This window comes from Tamandua tetradactyla, chromosome 26 (genome assembly GCF_023851605.1).
Source record: "Tamandua tetradactyla isolate mTamTet1 chromosome 26, mTamTet1.pri, whole genome shotgun sequence".
Lineage (NCBI taxonomy): Eukaryota > Metazoa > Chordata > Mammalia > Pilosa > Myrmecophagidae > Tamandua > Tamandua tetradactyla.
The window spans coordinates 2663696-2679749 of NC_135352.1; the positions used below are offsets into that span (position 1 = coordinate 2663696).

Consider the following 16054-nt stretch of genomic DNA (forward strand, 5'->3'; position numbering starts at 1 on the left):
TCTCCAACATTACCCAAGGTTGCTTTTGGAGAGAGGCAAGCCTCTCTATAGGCCTTTGGAAAGGGTAGAGCTGCTTTCTAAAGCCCCACAGATAAATGACTCTTGGACTCTGAGGTCCCATGGGCTTTTCCCTGCAGGTTTTTGAAACCTCTTGGGTCCTGTGACCCCTGGGTTTCTTCCATTTCCTCCCTATGGAAATGGTTATATGCATTCTATGACTGTTCTTCCTTTGCATGTTGGTAGTAAATAACTGGTTTGAGTTTTACAGATACAGAGCTTGAAGAGAATTTTGCCTTAGAACAGACAATCTATGTAACTGACTTTGTACTGTTTTTCTTTTTACTTTGTACTGCATTTGATTGCTATTGAAATGCTTTAAGGATCTCTAATATGGTTATGAATGTATTTTGTACATGGGAAAAACACATTCCAGAGGGTGGAATGTGTTGGTTTGAAAATGTTTATTTACCCTAGAAAAGCCATGTTTTCATCCTAATCAACCTTGTGGGAACTAAGGTTTCTTCTAATTCCAATTCAGCAGTATATACTGGAAACTTTAATTAGCTTATCTACATGGAAATGTGACTCAGTGTGGGTATTAAACTTGATAGGTGGAAATGTGTCTTCACTCATTCCAGGTGGGTCTTGATTGGTTTTAGTGGAATCTTTTTTTTTTTTTTTTTTTTACAGAGAGAAGGAAGGAAGGATAGAAGGAAGGAAGGAAGGAAGAAAGGGAAACATCTTTTAAACATTTTCTTGTTTTATTGTATTCTGTTTCTCCGTTTTTGTTACATGGGCTGGGGCCGGGAATCGAACCGAGGTCCTCCGGCATAGCAGGCAAGCACTTTGCCCGCTGAGCCACCGCGGCCCGCCCAGTGGAATCTTTTAAAAGAAGAAACACTTTGGAAAAAGCTAGAGAACAGCAAGAGAAAACCAAAGATTCTAAGAGCAGAACACAGCAGAACCACGAAGCAGAGTCCACCAGCCAGAGACTTTTGGAGACGAAGAAGGAAAATGCATCCTGGAAGCTGGAATGGAAGCTAGGAGATGATGCCGTTTTTGCAATGTGCCCTTCCAAGCAAGACAGAAAGCCTGACCTTGTTCACCATGTGCCTTTCCACTTGAAAGAGAAACCCTGAACTTCATCGATCTTCTTGAATCAAGGTATCTTTCCCTGGATACCTTAGATTGGACATTTCCACGGCCTAAAAATGGGTAACTTGCCACTTATTAAATTCCCCCTTTTAAAAGACATTCCATTTTTCGTATATTGCATTCTGGCAGCTAGCAAAGTAGAACAACATTAATATAAAAATATCATAAGAGCCAAAGGCCACTATATATTAATGAAAAGGACAATACCAATACTCAGTATATACCTGGAAGAGTTGTAAGCAGTGACACAAACAGACATTTGTAGACCTCAGCATTAAACTAGAGGATATAATGCTGAGTGAAATTAGCGAGGCACAAAAGGATAGATATAGTATGATTTTGATATTAAGACTCTGGTAAAGGGGTGGTGAGACAGTGGCTCAGTGACAGAATTCTCGCCTGCCATCCTGGAGACCCAAGTTTGATTCTCGGTGCCTGTCCATGCAAAAAAAAAGACTCTGGTAAAGAGAGCAAATTTCAAAACATATGACCCAGGAAGAAAATCTATACTCATATAGCAATGAACCAGGTATTGCATTTATGCAGTTAGAGTCTGAAAATGATCTCACAAGCAACAATTTCCATAAATTTTGTATTTATAGCATTGCCCATTCACAAGAAAGAAAAAAATACATGTATATTTTACTCATTTACTTACCACTTTTCCTGGCACTTCTTTTGCAAAGGGGAGGTCAAGTTCTTAGGATATGGGACTGAGGTGTTTTGGTAATGAAGGGGGAGAGGTTTCCCAGGAAGCAAGAAGGTATACAATTTGTAGTTTTCAACTTATTTAGCTGTGGGGAATATGCAGAAGTGTCCTGAACTCCTAAATAAAATTTTAAAATAATAAAAATAAACAAGTTCAGCAAAACGGTAGGATATAACATCAACATGCAAAAATCAGTGGTGTTTCTATATAGTAATAATGAGTTATCTGAGGAGGTAAACAAGAAAATAATTCCATTTTAAAAAGCAACTAAAAGAATCAAATATCTAAGAATAAACTTAACGAAAGATGTAAAGGACTTGGACACATAACACTAGAAAACATTGGTTAAAAAGAAATCAGGGTGGGCAACAGTGGCTCAGTGGCAGAATTCTCGCCTGCCATACTGGAGACCCTGGTTCAATTTCCAGAGCCTGCCCATGCCAAAAAATATATAATAATAATAATGACATTCCATGGTAATGGAGTAGAAGGTTAAATGTCATTAAGACGTCAACTCTATTCAAATTCATCTACAGATACAGCACAAAATCAATCAAAATCCCAATAGCTTGCTTTGCAGATAAAGAAAAACCAATAATCAAAGTTATTTGGAAGAAAAAAGGTGCCCCAAATAGTTAAAAACATCTTGAGAAAGAAAAATGAAGTTGAAGGTCTCACACTTTCTGACTTTAAAGTATATTACAAAGCAATAGTGGTCAAAACAGAATGGTACTGGCCTAAGGTTAGAAATATTGGTCAATGGAATCTAATCGAAAGTGCAGAAAAATACTTTCATCTCAGGCCAAATGATTTTTGATTAGGTGGCCGAGTCCACCCAACTGGGACAGAACAGCCTTTTCAACAAATGGTGCTGGGAGAACTGGATATCCATATCCAGAGAATCTCTATCTCATGTTATACAGAAATTAACACAGATCAGAGACCTAAAACACTAGAACTAGGACCATAAAACTCAGAAGAAAATGTAGGGACATTTCTTAAAGATCTTATAGTAGGAAGTGATTTCCTGGACCTTATACCCAAAGCAAAAGCAATGAAAGAATAAATAAGATAAATGGGATTGCCTCAAAACTAAATACTTTTGTGCATCAGAGGACTTGGTCAAGAAAGTAAAAAGGCAGCCTACTCAATGGAAAAAATATTTGGAAGCAACCTATCTGATAAGTGTTTACTATCCAGAATATATTAAAAAATCCTGTAAGACAACAAAAAGACAAACAACCCAATTAAAAAATTGGCAAAAGACATGGATAGATATTTTTCCAAAGAGGAAAACACAAATGGGTTTTCTTTTTTTTGTCTATTATTTTTTATTCTGGAGCAATGAAAATGGTTGAAAATTGAATGTGATGACAATTGCTCAACTCGGTTATGATACTGTGAGAGACTGATTATATACTTTGAATGGATTATATGGTATATGACTATATCTCAAAATCTGCAAGGATAAAATGGGCAAAAGTCATAGACACTTTTCCAAAGAGGAAATACAAATGGCTAATAAGCATATGAAAAGATGTTCAACTTCACTAGCTGTCAGGGAAATGCATATTAAAACCACAGTGAAATACTGTTTCATATGTACTGGAACAGCCATTATCCAAAAAAAAAAAAACCACACTAAAATGTTGGAAAGCATTTGGAGAAATAGATACACTTACTCACTGTTGGTGGGAATGTAAAATGCAGCAGCTACACTGGAAGGCAGTTTGGTCATTCTGCAGGAAGTTAAGTATAAACTGTCATACCATCTGGCAATCCCATTACTCAGTACATACAGGGGCATTACTCACAACTGCCAATAGATGGCAACAGCTCAAATGTCCCTCAACTGATGGGTGGATAAACAAATTGTGGTTTAAGAAATGATGCAACATTATGCAATGGTAAGAAGGAATGAAATCGTCATGCATGCAACAATGTGGACGGACCCTGATGACATTATGTTGTAAGAAATAAGCCAGAAAGAAAAGGACAATATTTTATGGACTCACTAATATGAACTAAATGTAATGAGCAAACTCTAGGAGTTAATTTCCAGAAAATAGATCTTTAGGAGATAGAAAAATGATAGAAATTGGACAATTGATGGTTAAGGAGTACAGAATACTTAATAAGGTTGAGTGTAAAGTTTTGGAAATGGATTGCACAATACTACAAGTGTAATTAAGAAAGTTGAGTGTGAGTATGGTTGAAACAGAAAGACTAGAGTAATATATGTCACCAGTGTATGTCCCAGAAGAAAAGATACAGGAGAAAATATTAATGCACAGGTGAGAGTTTTGGGGTGACTTAGCCTTTCTACGCCCTCCTTTTCTACTTTGTGAAGTAAAATAACCTCCCTATTACTTAAGATTAAAACTGTTGATCTGAGACTTTCTGAAGATGACTATGACTGGCAAGTTTTATTGACAGAATTTGTCATGTTGCTTATCCTCTCTTTGCATAAAATTTCTCACCTATCAATGTGAAAAATAATTATGCCCGTCTCCTATGTAATATTTTGTGAGAAATAAAGAGTTAGTACGCTCTAAGTACATAGAATTTTGTCTGCTGTTCATTAAGGTTTCAAGTGAGATTATGACCTGTTAATCTTCCATGCTTTCAAAAGAAAGGTTAACTCCCCTTTGGAAAGTCTTTATAAAATTAGAAAACTGTATGCAAATTTATAAGAACCATAAGGAAGAAGTGAACTAGCAATCCCATAGGCCAATACAGCACCTTCAATCACCTAGAATATGTGATCGATTGCCCATAATTTTCTTAATACCTACTATCCTTTTAAAATATTAATGAATTATTGGAACAGCAACATCTCTACAAGGTAGTTTTCACTGACTGAAAATAAAATAACATAATTAAAAACTTTTACCTCGCATCCGTAGGCGGACACTGCCAGCGCACTCCCTACCCCGCACCAAGACGAAGGGCCGCGCAGGTTCTCGCTGTCGCGGGTGGTGGCCCCCACACGTCTGGGAAGCCCTCGGTGCCCCAGGCCGGGCCAGCGACGGCTCCCACCAGCCCACGGGCGGCACACAGGAATGGCAGACTCACTTACAAAAAATATAGCTGCCTTCACCATCGTATGTCCATTATAGCCGCCTTGCACGTCCAGCTGCTTAACTCCCTTGCTTAACTCACGCAATCTGGGCGATGGCGGAAGCACCGGAGCACCAGAGCACGGAGTACGAAACTCTCGCGATAATAGGCTGTCAGACGGCGAAGTGAAAAAGTAACTTGCTTCCTGTGTCGTCCACCCACTTCCTGTCACCAGCGAGCCGGGGAGAAGCGTGACCGATATTTTCCCGGACTGAAAAAGCCTACTCAGCCGCAGAAGCCCATCTCCCTAAACTATCAAGGTGAGAAAAAAGAAGAACGATCTGACATATTATTCGATTTTAAGGTGCATTTTCTTTGTATTTTAACGTTTCTAAAAATTCAGCATGTGTCTAACGAGGAATGGTGTGTTCCTGCTGAGTTAGTAGCATCTTCTCTTTCCTAGTGACTCCGAAAACAATAGTGCAGCTTAAAACTGATGATATTGTAGATTTGATGAAATACAGTAAGTAGAACTTTAAACCAATTGATGAGGCGTGTGAAACCAATCCGTCGTGAAGGGTCTGAAGGCCGCGCGTCCCCTTTGTCCCTTAACTTTTTAAAAGGCTCAGCGTGCTCTTCCATGGTTTTGGAAAAGCTGCTCTGGGCAATTGCCATGTGGTGGACCCAATCCCAAATTTGAAATCCAGTTTTCCAAGTTGGAGAAAACAACTCTATAAGCTCAAGCACCGAAGATTGTTGGTCCAGTAAACCTCAACGAAGTGGCTTCCCCAGTTTGGCAAGTGTCTTTTCAAACTTGGCAAAGTTTATAATATAGAAAAGCTCATGTTAAATATAACAGATTTATTTCCTCTTTCTCGTGAGAAGAGGAATATGATAAGAAAGTGTTTTTATAAAGGCAAAAATCCATGAGGGCAAAAAGGTGGGAAGCTTGTGGAATTGAAAGTAAGTGGACAGTGGTCGCTGTCTTAGTGGAGATTGCAGGCCGGTGGCTGAAGCATCATGCCTGAGAATGCAGCTGGAAAAGGAGGAGACCGTAGAACTCTGTACCTACCTCTGCCGCTGGCAGGCATGGTTCTGCCCCAGCAGAGACTGGGGGAGTTCCAGGAAAGGAGCTCAGATGCCCACCCAACCGCGGCAGAGCTCTGTTCTGAGGTCTTCTCTCTGCAGCAGCCCGCAGCTCAAAAGAAAAGACTGGTGCTAGGATCCCCCTGCAAAATGGCCCAGCCTCAAAGGTCAGCAGCCCCAGGGGCTAGGAGCATCTCGCTTGTCATGCAACTGAAAATCCCAGGGTCTACAAACAGCTGAATAGAAAAGGAAATAACAGAGGAAGAGGGACTCTGAAGGAACAGAGATAATTCTTACCCGTTCAGAGTTAATATATTAAGGGTTTTTTCTGAGGTGTTTGTCTATGCAATTGCTGGGTAATGAAAGCTGCACTGTTCAACATCATAATTTAACACCAAATTGTATTTCCAAAATGATGGAACCACATCAAACAGCAATGTATAATACTTCTTGTTATTCTACATCCTTTTTAATTTTATCAATTTGGTGAGAGTAAAATGTTATCTGGTGACCTTAATTTGCATATCTCTGGTTCTCAGTATATCTGAATGCATTTTGGTATATTCATGGGCCCTCTATGTTTAGTTTTTTGTGACATGCTTTTTCATGTATTTTTCCTATTTTTCTCTTGTGTTGTCTTAAAATGAGTTGTAATTCTTCATATAGTCTAAATACTTGTGTTTCTCTATATCATAAATATATTATCCCACTTTCTTTACAGAAATGTGATGAAAAGAAGAAATTTTATGAAACTCCTGTTTGTATACTTGTCTAATTCTAGCAATCTTGTTAAGCTCTTATTCTAAAAATTTATCTGTAGATACTTTGGGGGGTTTTAGATATTAATTTAATCTCTGCATAATGATAATCACTGGTCAACTTAATGGCTTTCTAGGACCTCTAGTAATGGTTGTTTATAAATAGCAATAATGAGCATTGTGCTTTTAAAGAGAATCCTTCTAGGGTTGCTATAGATGTATTTTACAGGTCTTTGTTTAGGAAGATTCCCTTTTATTCTTAGTTTGTGAAGAGTGTTTTTTCTTGTTTTGAAAAAATATCTTGAATTTATAGCAAATTTGAAAGCATTGTATAAAGAGTTTTTTTTTTCCTTAAGCACTTTGGAGTGAGTTTCTCATCTGTTGTGTCCTCACCCCTAGATAGTTTGCATTTCCTGTAAACAAGGATATTCTTCTATATAACTACAATATAACCATGAAAATCAGGAAATTAATATTGATACAATATTAGCAACTAGTCCTCAAACCTTCAAATTTCACTCATTAGCTAAAAAATACCCTTTATAGCAAAAAGAACCAGTTCAGAATCAGATTTTGTCGCTTGTTATTTTTTTGTTTCCTTCAGTCTAGAAGCACTTACTCAGTCTTTCCAAACCTTGACATTTTTGAAGGTCACAGGCCATTTATTTTGTAGAATGACCCTCCATTTGTGTTATGACACTTCCATGTGTCATATTCAAGTTGCACGTCTTTGGCCAAAATGTCATGAAAGTAATTCACAGTATTTCCATTGCCTTCTATCAGATGGAATATGATCTCTGTTTTTTCCTTTACTGATTTTAACTGGTCACTTCATTTGAAGTGGTATCTGCTAGGGTTCTTCATGGTAGAGTTGTTCTCCTGTCTTGTAACTGATAATTATTTTATGGGGAGAAACATTGAGACTATGTAAATATCTCATTCCTCATCAAATAATATATCTGTCCCTCATCTGTCCGTTAGATTAGATTATCTAATCTGTATGGACTCATGTCTTTTATTTCATTTTATTTCAGTATAATGCATTATTCTCATTGTTTATTTTGATGCATGAGTTGTTTCAAATTTGGCCAGCTTCTTCAAGTTGAATTGTATCCTTTTAACATGTCCTCATGCTTTGATTATTTAAAAATAAATTATTAAATGCTAATGTTCTCAAATGTTCATAAACTTCTGAAGATATTTAATTGGGTTCAAGTATTTATCTTTTGATCACTTACATATTTTTGACAAGTTTGAAGTATCTTTGGGTCCCTATAGTTCATATACTTTGGGACTCTGTGTACCTAGAAAGACTTAAGATTTGGCAGAAAAGTATTTTGCTACTCTTATGTAGTTTTATTTTAAGAGTTAATCATTATTAGTCTAAGGTAAAACTTATGCCTAATTGATGACTGTCTAAAACTCTGAAATTATCATATAACTCTTCATTCTTAGATAAATCATCTATATATAATTAGTCATAGTAATTTAGGTGATTATGTTTCAACTTTTAAAAAATCACTCATCTAACCTACTTTGGGTATAGTAGGGCTAGATCTCAAAATCAGTGAACATGGAAATTATCACATGATGATGCCACATGCAAAAGTTTTCCTTCTCTAAAATGTGCCAGTGGTTTTATGTTTTGCTTTTAAAGAAATGATATGTGTAATACAATGGGTCTAACAATTTTCTAACATATTAACACTCAATTTTAATATGTCGAATTGCCTTTTCGTGAAGCAAAGGAAGATTAATATTGGTTAGGTAGTTAAAGAATTCAGTTTTATTTCTTTTTATCCGTGTTTTAGGGCCATGTATGCATAGGTAAGAAACTGTTAGTGAAGGGGAATTTAACTACAATTACTATTTAAATCTCTTACAAAATCTATTAATTTGACAATAATATCAGTTGTGTATATTTTTATTTTTAATTATTGCCTCTTAATTTTGGGCAATACTCTTTATATTAATTTAAGGTGAATTTTTACATTTTCTCTGGATATAGAGTTTTTTCCATGCTTAACTAAAGCATTTATTTTTTTCTTTCTAGGCCATGCCCATGGAATGGCAACAGGAAATATCAAATTATTTTTGTTTTGTTTAATTTTCCTTTTGTAGGATATCTGGGGATAAATAGCCAAAATTGGTTATTTGGAAGTGTCATACTTAAATATTTGATGTCTTAAATCTTCGGCATTCTGGATGATGTGAGTACATTTTTTTGTTTCTACTTCAATGACTTGATAAAAAAATCAAGCAAACTAATAATGAGCTATTTGTGTTATTAAATTCCTACTGTTTAAACCAAATTCCAGGATAACATCTGCCCACTTATTATTTGATCTATTTACTATAAAATTAAGTAAATATAACTGAGTGTAAGTCTCTGTTCTCCAAATTGAATTTCTTGACATAATTCTCTTATTGATTTTTCTACAACACAAAGATTTTAAAATTTTAAAACAAGGAAACTAGACATGTGAGGACATATTTTAAATATATACAGCCATTTTTCTCTGGCTTCTTTATAATCCATGTTTGTAATAGATCAAAATAGATCAAAATACTTTAACAGGCTCATATTCAGAGCCTGTTAAAGTATAAATCATAATATAGTCCTGCTCTCTTTCCTTTTTTCCAGATTTTTGCTCAGTTCTCATATAAATTTTATTTATAAGGCTTTATGTGCAATAGGATTTCAAAAGGGCTTTAGTATTTTCCAAGTTAATTCAAGTTGGTCTTATTCAGAGAATGCTCTCCCTACCTTGCAAGGTGAATAGAAGAGAAAATTAAATGAGATGAATTCTGGTTTATAATTTTAGGATTCATAAACCTACATATGATGGTTTTCTTAGTTTATTTTAGTTTTTTGATCAACATGTCCTACGTTAGGAGGCACTCAAAGACCAAATTTAAAGAAAAGCAATCCAACAACCAGGATGGAAAATGTAAAATACACAGCATATCTTTCCTATTTTAATTTTTATTGGCTATCTTTCTTCCTTCTGTAATAGATTAAAGCTGTAGTTTTGAAACTGGATTCTGTGAAGTCCTAGGATTTTCAAGAGCTCTTAATGAGGCCCATCTATTCCCTTCAGACCCCTTACCCAACTGACCTCTCTTTCCTCAAAAGCAGATTCACTTCGGTCTCTTACATATTGGACATTTGCATAGATTTTCTTAGAAATGAGGGAATTATTTTGCTTAATAGAGATGGAAAACACCTGAGCTATTGTATAGGTCATCTAATCACTGTGTAGACATTTATTAAGATTATAAAACTACAATCTCAAATGTGTTTATTTATTTCTCTGTTTGGTATGGATGAATACTCCCTGCTCTGTGCTTGGCAGTACAGTGCATGCTGGAAATAAAAAGCTGAACAAAGTGTGCTCTAGTGTGAGATGAGAACAAATCTTAGCAATTACGGTACAAAGTAATTGTTGCTATGATAAAACTAAAGTGCAAGTGTTGCAGGAATTTACAGGGAAGACTTATGTAGGTAACTGTTTAGATGAGAGCTTAAAAGGGGATTGAGTAAACCAGGATGTAAGTAAACAGGGAAAAAGGTAAATTTTGAGTCCAGGTCCCATTTTTATGGAATCTTCCTCCTCATTGGAGGAAGACCAGCCAGTTAAAATATGGATTCAGATAAAACTGACTTTTTCAATGTGCTAAAGCTACTGAAATGTAATATACCAGAAATGGGTTGCTTTTTTTCAATGGGGGTTTATTTGGTTGCAAATTTATAGTTCTAAACCCATGAATTTGTCCAAATTAATGCATCAAGAGGCAGATACCTTCTCTGAGGAAAGGCTACTGGTATTTGGGATTCCTCTCATGTGGGAAGGCACCTGGGGATATCTGCTGATCATTCTCTTCTGTGTTCTGGTTTCAAAATGGCTCTCTCCAAATGTCTCTGGGCATTTCTCTCTTAGCTTATCTGGGCTCCCTGAGTTTCATCAGTCTTTTATCCTCTAATAGAGAATTCAGCAAGGGGATTAAAACCTATCTTGAGTTGGCTGGATCACCTCTCCATGGAAACAACCCACCCAACAATAGTTCTGCCCTGAAAAAGAATGAATTAAAAGAGCATAGTCTTTTCTGGGATACGTACATGACATATTCCAGTCAGCACAATGACCATTGTTATTACTGTCACAGCCTTATACTGGGGCCATACAAAGTTGAAGAATTTCCCTTACAAATTCTTTTAAGGTAAGTCTGTTAACAATGGATTCTCTCAGACTTTGTTTCTCAGATTTTAGACTCAGATATGTTTGCCTTTGATAGCAAGCCTGTAATAGGTAGTGTATTAGGTTGAATATGTGACCTATTTAGCAACTTGCCTTTGCTTTGTGCTGTTGGCCCTAGAATTTGATCACGTCTATTCATATACCATCTCATCTTTTCCATAAGTAACTGTTCTAGTTTGCAAGCTGCTGGAATGCAATATATTAAAAACAGAATAGATTTTAAAAAGGGTGATTTACTAAGTTGCAAGTTTACATTTGTAAAGGCCATGAGAATGTCCAAATTAAGGCAAGGTTATGGAAATGTCCAAATTCAGGCACCAACATAGAGGTTACCTTCACACAAGAAAGGCCGATGAAATTCAGGGTTTCTCTCTTAGTTGGAAAGGCACATGGGGAACATGGTGACATCTGCTATTTTTCTCTCCTGGCTTGTTTCATGGAACTCCCCTGGGATTGTTATTCATCTCCAAAGGTCTCTGGCTTTGTGGGCTCTTGTGGCTTTTTCCAAAATGTTTCCTCTTAAAGGGCTTCAGTAAGTGACTGCACCTTGAATGGGTGCAAACACACCTCCATGGAAATCATCTAATCAGAAGTTACCACCCACTTTGATTCACGGACCATGCACCTAAAAATAAAAGAAGTTACCACCTGCAATTGGGTGGGTCACATCTCCATGGAAACAATCAAAAAGCTCCCACCCAGCAGTACTGAATGATGATTAAAGAACTCGTCTTTCCTGGGGTTCACAACAGAATTCAGACTGCCACATTCCATGCTTTGTACCCCAAAAGACATGTTCTTTCCAAATGCAAAATACATTCATTCATTACTACATCAGTAAGCCTTAAACCATTTTAATTGCAATACAAATGCAATACAAAGTCAGAAACAGTATGAAATTGCATGAAAGTCAGCTGCAGGAATGGTCACTTCTAAGGCAGAATTTTCTGTTTCTGGACCTGTAAAACTCAGAACAAGATATTTGCTGCCAAATACAAAGGAGGGACAGTCGTAGGATAAATACCCCCATTTTCATAGGAAAAAATGGGAAGGAACACAGGGGTCACTGGACCAAAGCTGTTTCAAAAACCTGCAGGGCAAACTCCATTAGATTTCACAGTGTGATAGTCATTTATCTTCAGGGCTTCAGAAATTGGCACTCCCACCTTTCGGAGGGCATTTGCACTGGCCTGCCTGTCTGCAAATACAACCATGGGGGACATTGTGGAGACCACCTTCTTCTTGGCTCCACCCTCTCCCAGCATTAGGAGTACACCTGGGCTCTCTGCTATCTCTAGGGCATTTGCTCAGTCCCTCCATAACAATGTGGTGGCATCCAGGCTCTCCTGAATCCCCAAGGAATGTACACCACCCTCTCGAAGGTCTGGACACAACTCTTCCACTGCAATGAGGTGGAAGGCCCACCCTCTGCCTTTGGGGCAGACTCACCCTCTCCAAGTACTTGGGTGGGTCTGTTCTCCTGGCCCAAGGTCTCTTGATTTCAGATTTGGTTCTGCTTCTGAAGATATTTTACCTTCACTTTGTCCCTTTTCTGAGTCTTTCAGTCCAAACTGAAAGTGGTCACATTTATACAGCTCCCACAGTGCTCTTGTTGACTTTGTATGCAGTAGGCTTGGATTGTGTCCATCAGACAAAAGGAATTTCTACAAATCCATCCTGAATAACTCCATCTCCAACCCAGGCTTTTTCTGAAATGGCTGACTGGTTCCACATTTGGTTAAATCCTCACATAGGGCACTATTCACTGGGGTCTCCCTTCCTAGAAGCCCAGAATTTTCCAGAACATCAATTTCTGGTGTCTTTGTACCCAGGAGTTCTGTTCTCAGCCAGTATCTTTCCTGTTGCATTTCACTATAAGCTGCAAGGAGAAACCAGGCTGCATTTACCACATTTGATTTGGAAATCTTTTCTAAATATCCAAGTTCATGGCTTTTAAATATACCTTCCATTGAAAACCAGAAGTCAGTTTTGTTTTGTTTAACTTTATTTAATTGTATAATATAAAATATTCAAAGCAAAGAAAAAAGCAATAGTTTTCAAAGCACTCTTTGACAAGTAGTTACAGGACAGATCCTAGAGTTTGTCATGGGCTCCTATACCATCATCTTAGATTTTTCCTTCTAACTGCACCAGAACACTGGAGGCTAGAAGAAATTTGTATTTTTTATCATCACTTTTTTTGTGTGTGTGTGAAAAATAACATATACAAAACAATGAATTTCAATACACAATGTAATAATTAGTTGCAGAACAGATTTCAGAGTTTGGTATGGGTTACAACTCCACGATTTTAGGTTTTGACTTCTAGCTGCTCTAATATACTGGAGACTAAAAGAAACATCAATATAATAACTCAGCAATCATAGTTGTTAAACTCTACCTTCTGTGTATAACTCAACTATCATCTTTGAACTTTCTATCCCACTCTTTAGGAGTATTTGGCTATGCCCATTCTAACTTTTCCATGGTGGAAGGGCTGTCAATAATAAGGAGTAGAGATGGAAAGAGCTGATGTTCTGAAGAGCCTGGCCTCTCTAGGTTTCAGAACTTATCTGGTCCAGGGACCCATTTTATGGCAGTTTTATGTTTCTGAAAAGTTACCCTAGTGAATGGACCCTTTGTAGAATCTTATGTATTGCCCTAGTTGTTCTTTAGGATTGGCTGGAATGGTTTTGGTTGGAGTTTGGCAAGCTATGATAGGTTACAATGTGTTACTAAAGTTTGCATCTGAGTGACCTCTTGACTCTATTTGAACTCTCTCAGTCACTGATATCTTATTTGTTACACATCTTTTCCCCCTTCTGGTCAGGATGGTATTGATCCCATAGTGCCACAGTCAGACTCCTCCCTGACCCTCATATCCCGTGGCTATCAGGGAGACTTTCACCTCTGGATGTCATGTCCCATGTATAGGGAAGGGTAATGATTTCACTTGCAGCAGTCAGTTTTGATAAATTTTCTGCAACTTTTAAACAAGGGTTGCCTTCCTTCCAGGTTGCAATAACAGGTGCCTCATTTCTGCCTAAGCCCTTATCAGAAGTATCTTTCGAGTCCACAATTCTACCAAAAGTCTCTTTCAAGCATTCTAGCCTTCTCTATCAAGCTCCTCACAAATCCTCCAAAATCTTCCCCTTACTCACTTAAAAAGGCATTCAAGCATGTTTGTTATTTGCAAACTGCAGCAGCACCCACTTACCTGATACCAAAATCTGTTCTAGTTCTAAAGCAGCTGGAACATGATATACTAGAAACAGAACAGCTTTTAAAAAGGGGAATTTATTAAGTTGTAAGTTTACAGTTTTAAGGCTGTGAAAATGTCCAAATTAAGTCACCAACAAGAGGTTACCTTCACTCGAGAAAGGCCAAGGCTGATGAAGTTCAAGATTTCACTCAGCTAGAAAGATACATCGTGAACATGGTGATGTCTTCTTGTTTTCTCTCCAGGCTTCTTGTTTAATGAAGCTCCCTTGGAGGCATTTTCCTTCTTCATCTTCAAAGGTCTCTAGTTGCAGGGACTCTCATGACTCTAGCTTTTTCCAAAATGCTACCCTCTTAAAGGGCTCTAGTAAGCAACCACACCTTGAATGTGTTGGAGGCACTCCTCCATGGACACCATCTAATCAAAAGTTACAACCCACAATTGGGAGGGTCACGCCTCCATGGAAAAAATAAAAAAGCTCCCACTCAGCAATACTGAATGAGGATTAAAGAACTTGGGTTTTGGGGGTTCACAACAGATTGAAACAACCAGATTAATCCAGTGATTTGATCAGTTCATATAATGAGGATGAGTTTGAGGGTGAGTCATTTATGCCAGTAAATCCAAGGCCTCAAATAAATAATGATGGACATGATATGCTCACTTCTGGTATAAAACCAAACAGAGGATGGTGCACTGGTGACTCAGTGGAAGAATTCTTGCCTGCTGTGCTGGAGACCTGGGTTTGATTCTGAGATCCTGCCCATGCCAAAACCAAACAAAAAAGTGAAAACTAGAAACTGACTTGAAAGACCAATCAAATATCTCATTGTCTGAAATGCTTTGATTTAAATAGAATTAGTTTAGGCATTCTTCAAATTTTGACTGCTGAAATATCAAAATAATATATTAATTGCACCAAGGAAGTGGTGAAATTTAGCAAAGTACCCAGAGGTTTGAATCGTTTTCACATATATCTGTTTAAAATGAAAATATTTGGAGTTCATTTTGAAAGCAGGTTTAACCAAACAGTCTAGAGACTTAAAGCTGATCTGCATTTTCTTTACAGTTTGGGCAATCATACAATTTACTATCCTTGATAATTCCAACACCTGTGTCATCTCAGTGTTGTCCTCTATTGATTGCCTTCTCTCATTCATGGTGAAGTTTTCTGAGTTTTTGTTATGACAAATAATTTTGCATTGTACCTTTGACACTGGGTATTATGTTATGTGACCCTAGATTCTATTGATAACTTCATTTTGCCTGTGGTCATCCTGTTGAAGTGTAATGTACATGTCCAGTTGGAGGGAGATGTTCAGCTCCCTGCTGGGCTTACCTGGCACCACCTGTGTGGGTTTGAATCCATTGTTTACCCCAGAAAAACCAAATTCTTTAATCCTCATTCAGTATTGCTGGGTGGGACTTTTTTATTTTTTCCATAGAGGTGTGACCCACCCAACTGTGGGTTGTAACTTTTGATTAGATTGTTTCCATGGAGGAGTGCCGCCACACATTCAAGGTGTAAGTTGATTACTAGAGCACTTTAAGAGGGAACAATTTGTGGGTGATAATTTTTTATTTGATGGTTCCTATGGAGGTGTGTCTCCACCTATTCAAGGTGGGGTTGCTTTCTGGAGCTTTTAAGAGGAACTGTTTTGGAAAAAGCTTAAGAACCTGCATAGCCAGAGACCTTTGGAGATGAAGAAGGAAAACACCCCCAGGGGTGTTTCATGAAATGAGAAGCTGGAAGAGAAATCTAGCAGACTTTATCTTGTGCCTTCCCAGCTGAGAGAGAAACCCTGAA

General features: G+C 37.6%; 1 protein-coding gene and 1 pseudogene across 4 annotated transcripts in view; one reads left to right on the forward strand and one right to left on the reverse strand.

Annotated features, from left to right (window-relative positions):
* LOC143670019 (uncharacterized) overlaps window positions 1–5081 on the reverse strand; it is a 54125-nt gene extending 49044 nt beyond the window's left edge. For 2 of the 3 annotated variants that reach the window (XM_077144703.1, XM_077144701.1), the window contains exons 1-2: window positions 4758–5081; window positions 1814–1981 (exon numbers count right to left, since the gene is read on the reverse strand). The gene's annotated coding sequence lies outside the window, so the exon portion shown is untranslated. The remainder of the gene's footprint in view (window positions 1–1813; window positions 1982–4757) is intronic. The other variant, XM_077144702.1, reaches the window with a different exon arrangement.
* Window positions 5082–5131: 50 nt separating this feature from the next.
* Window positions 5132–16054, forward strand: part of LOC143670021 (folate receptor alpha pseudogene) — an 80292-nt pseudogene continuing 69369 nt past the window's right edge. Inside the window, exons 1-2 of the transcript XR_013169210.1 lie at window positions 5132–5244; window positions 8890–8978. The product of XR_013169210.1 is annotated as a folate receptor alpha pseudogene (transcript). The remainder of the gene's footprint in view (window positions 5245–8889; window positions 8979–16054) is intronic.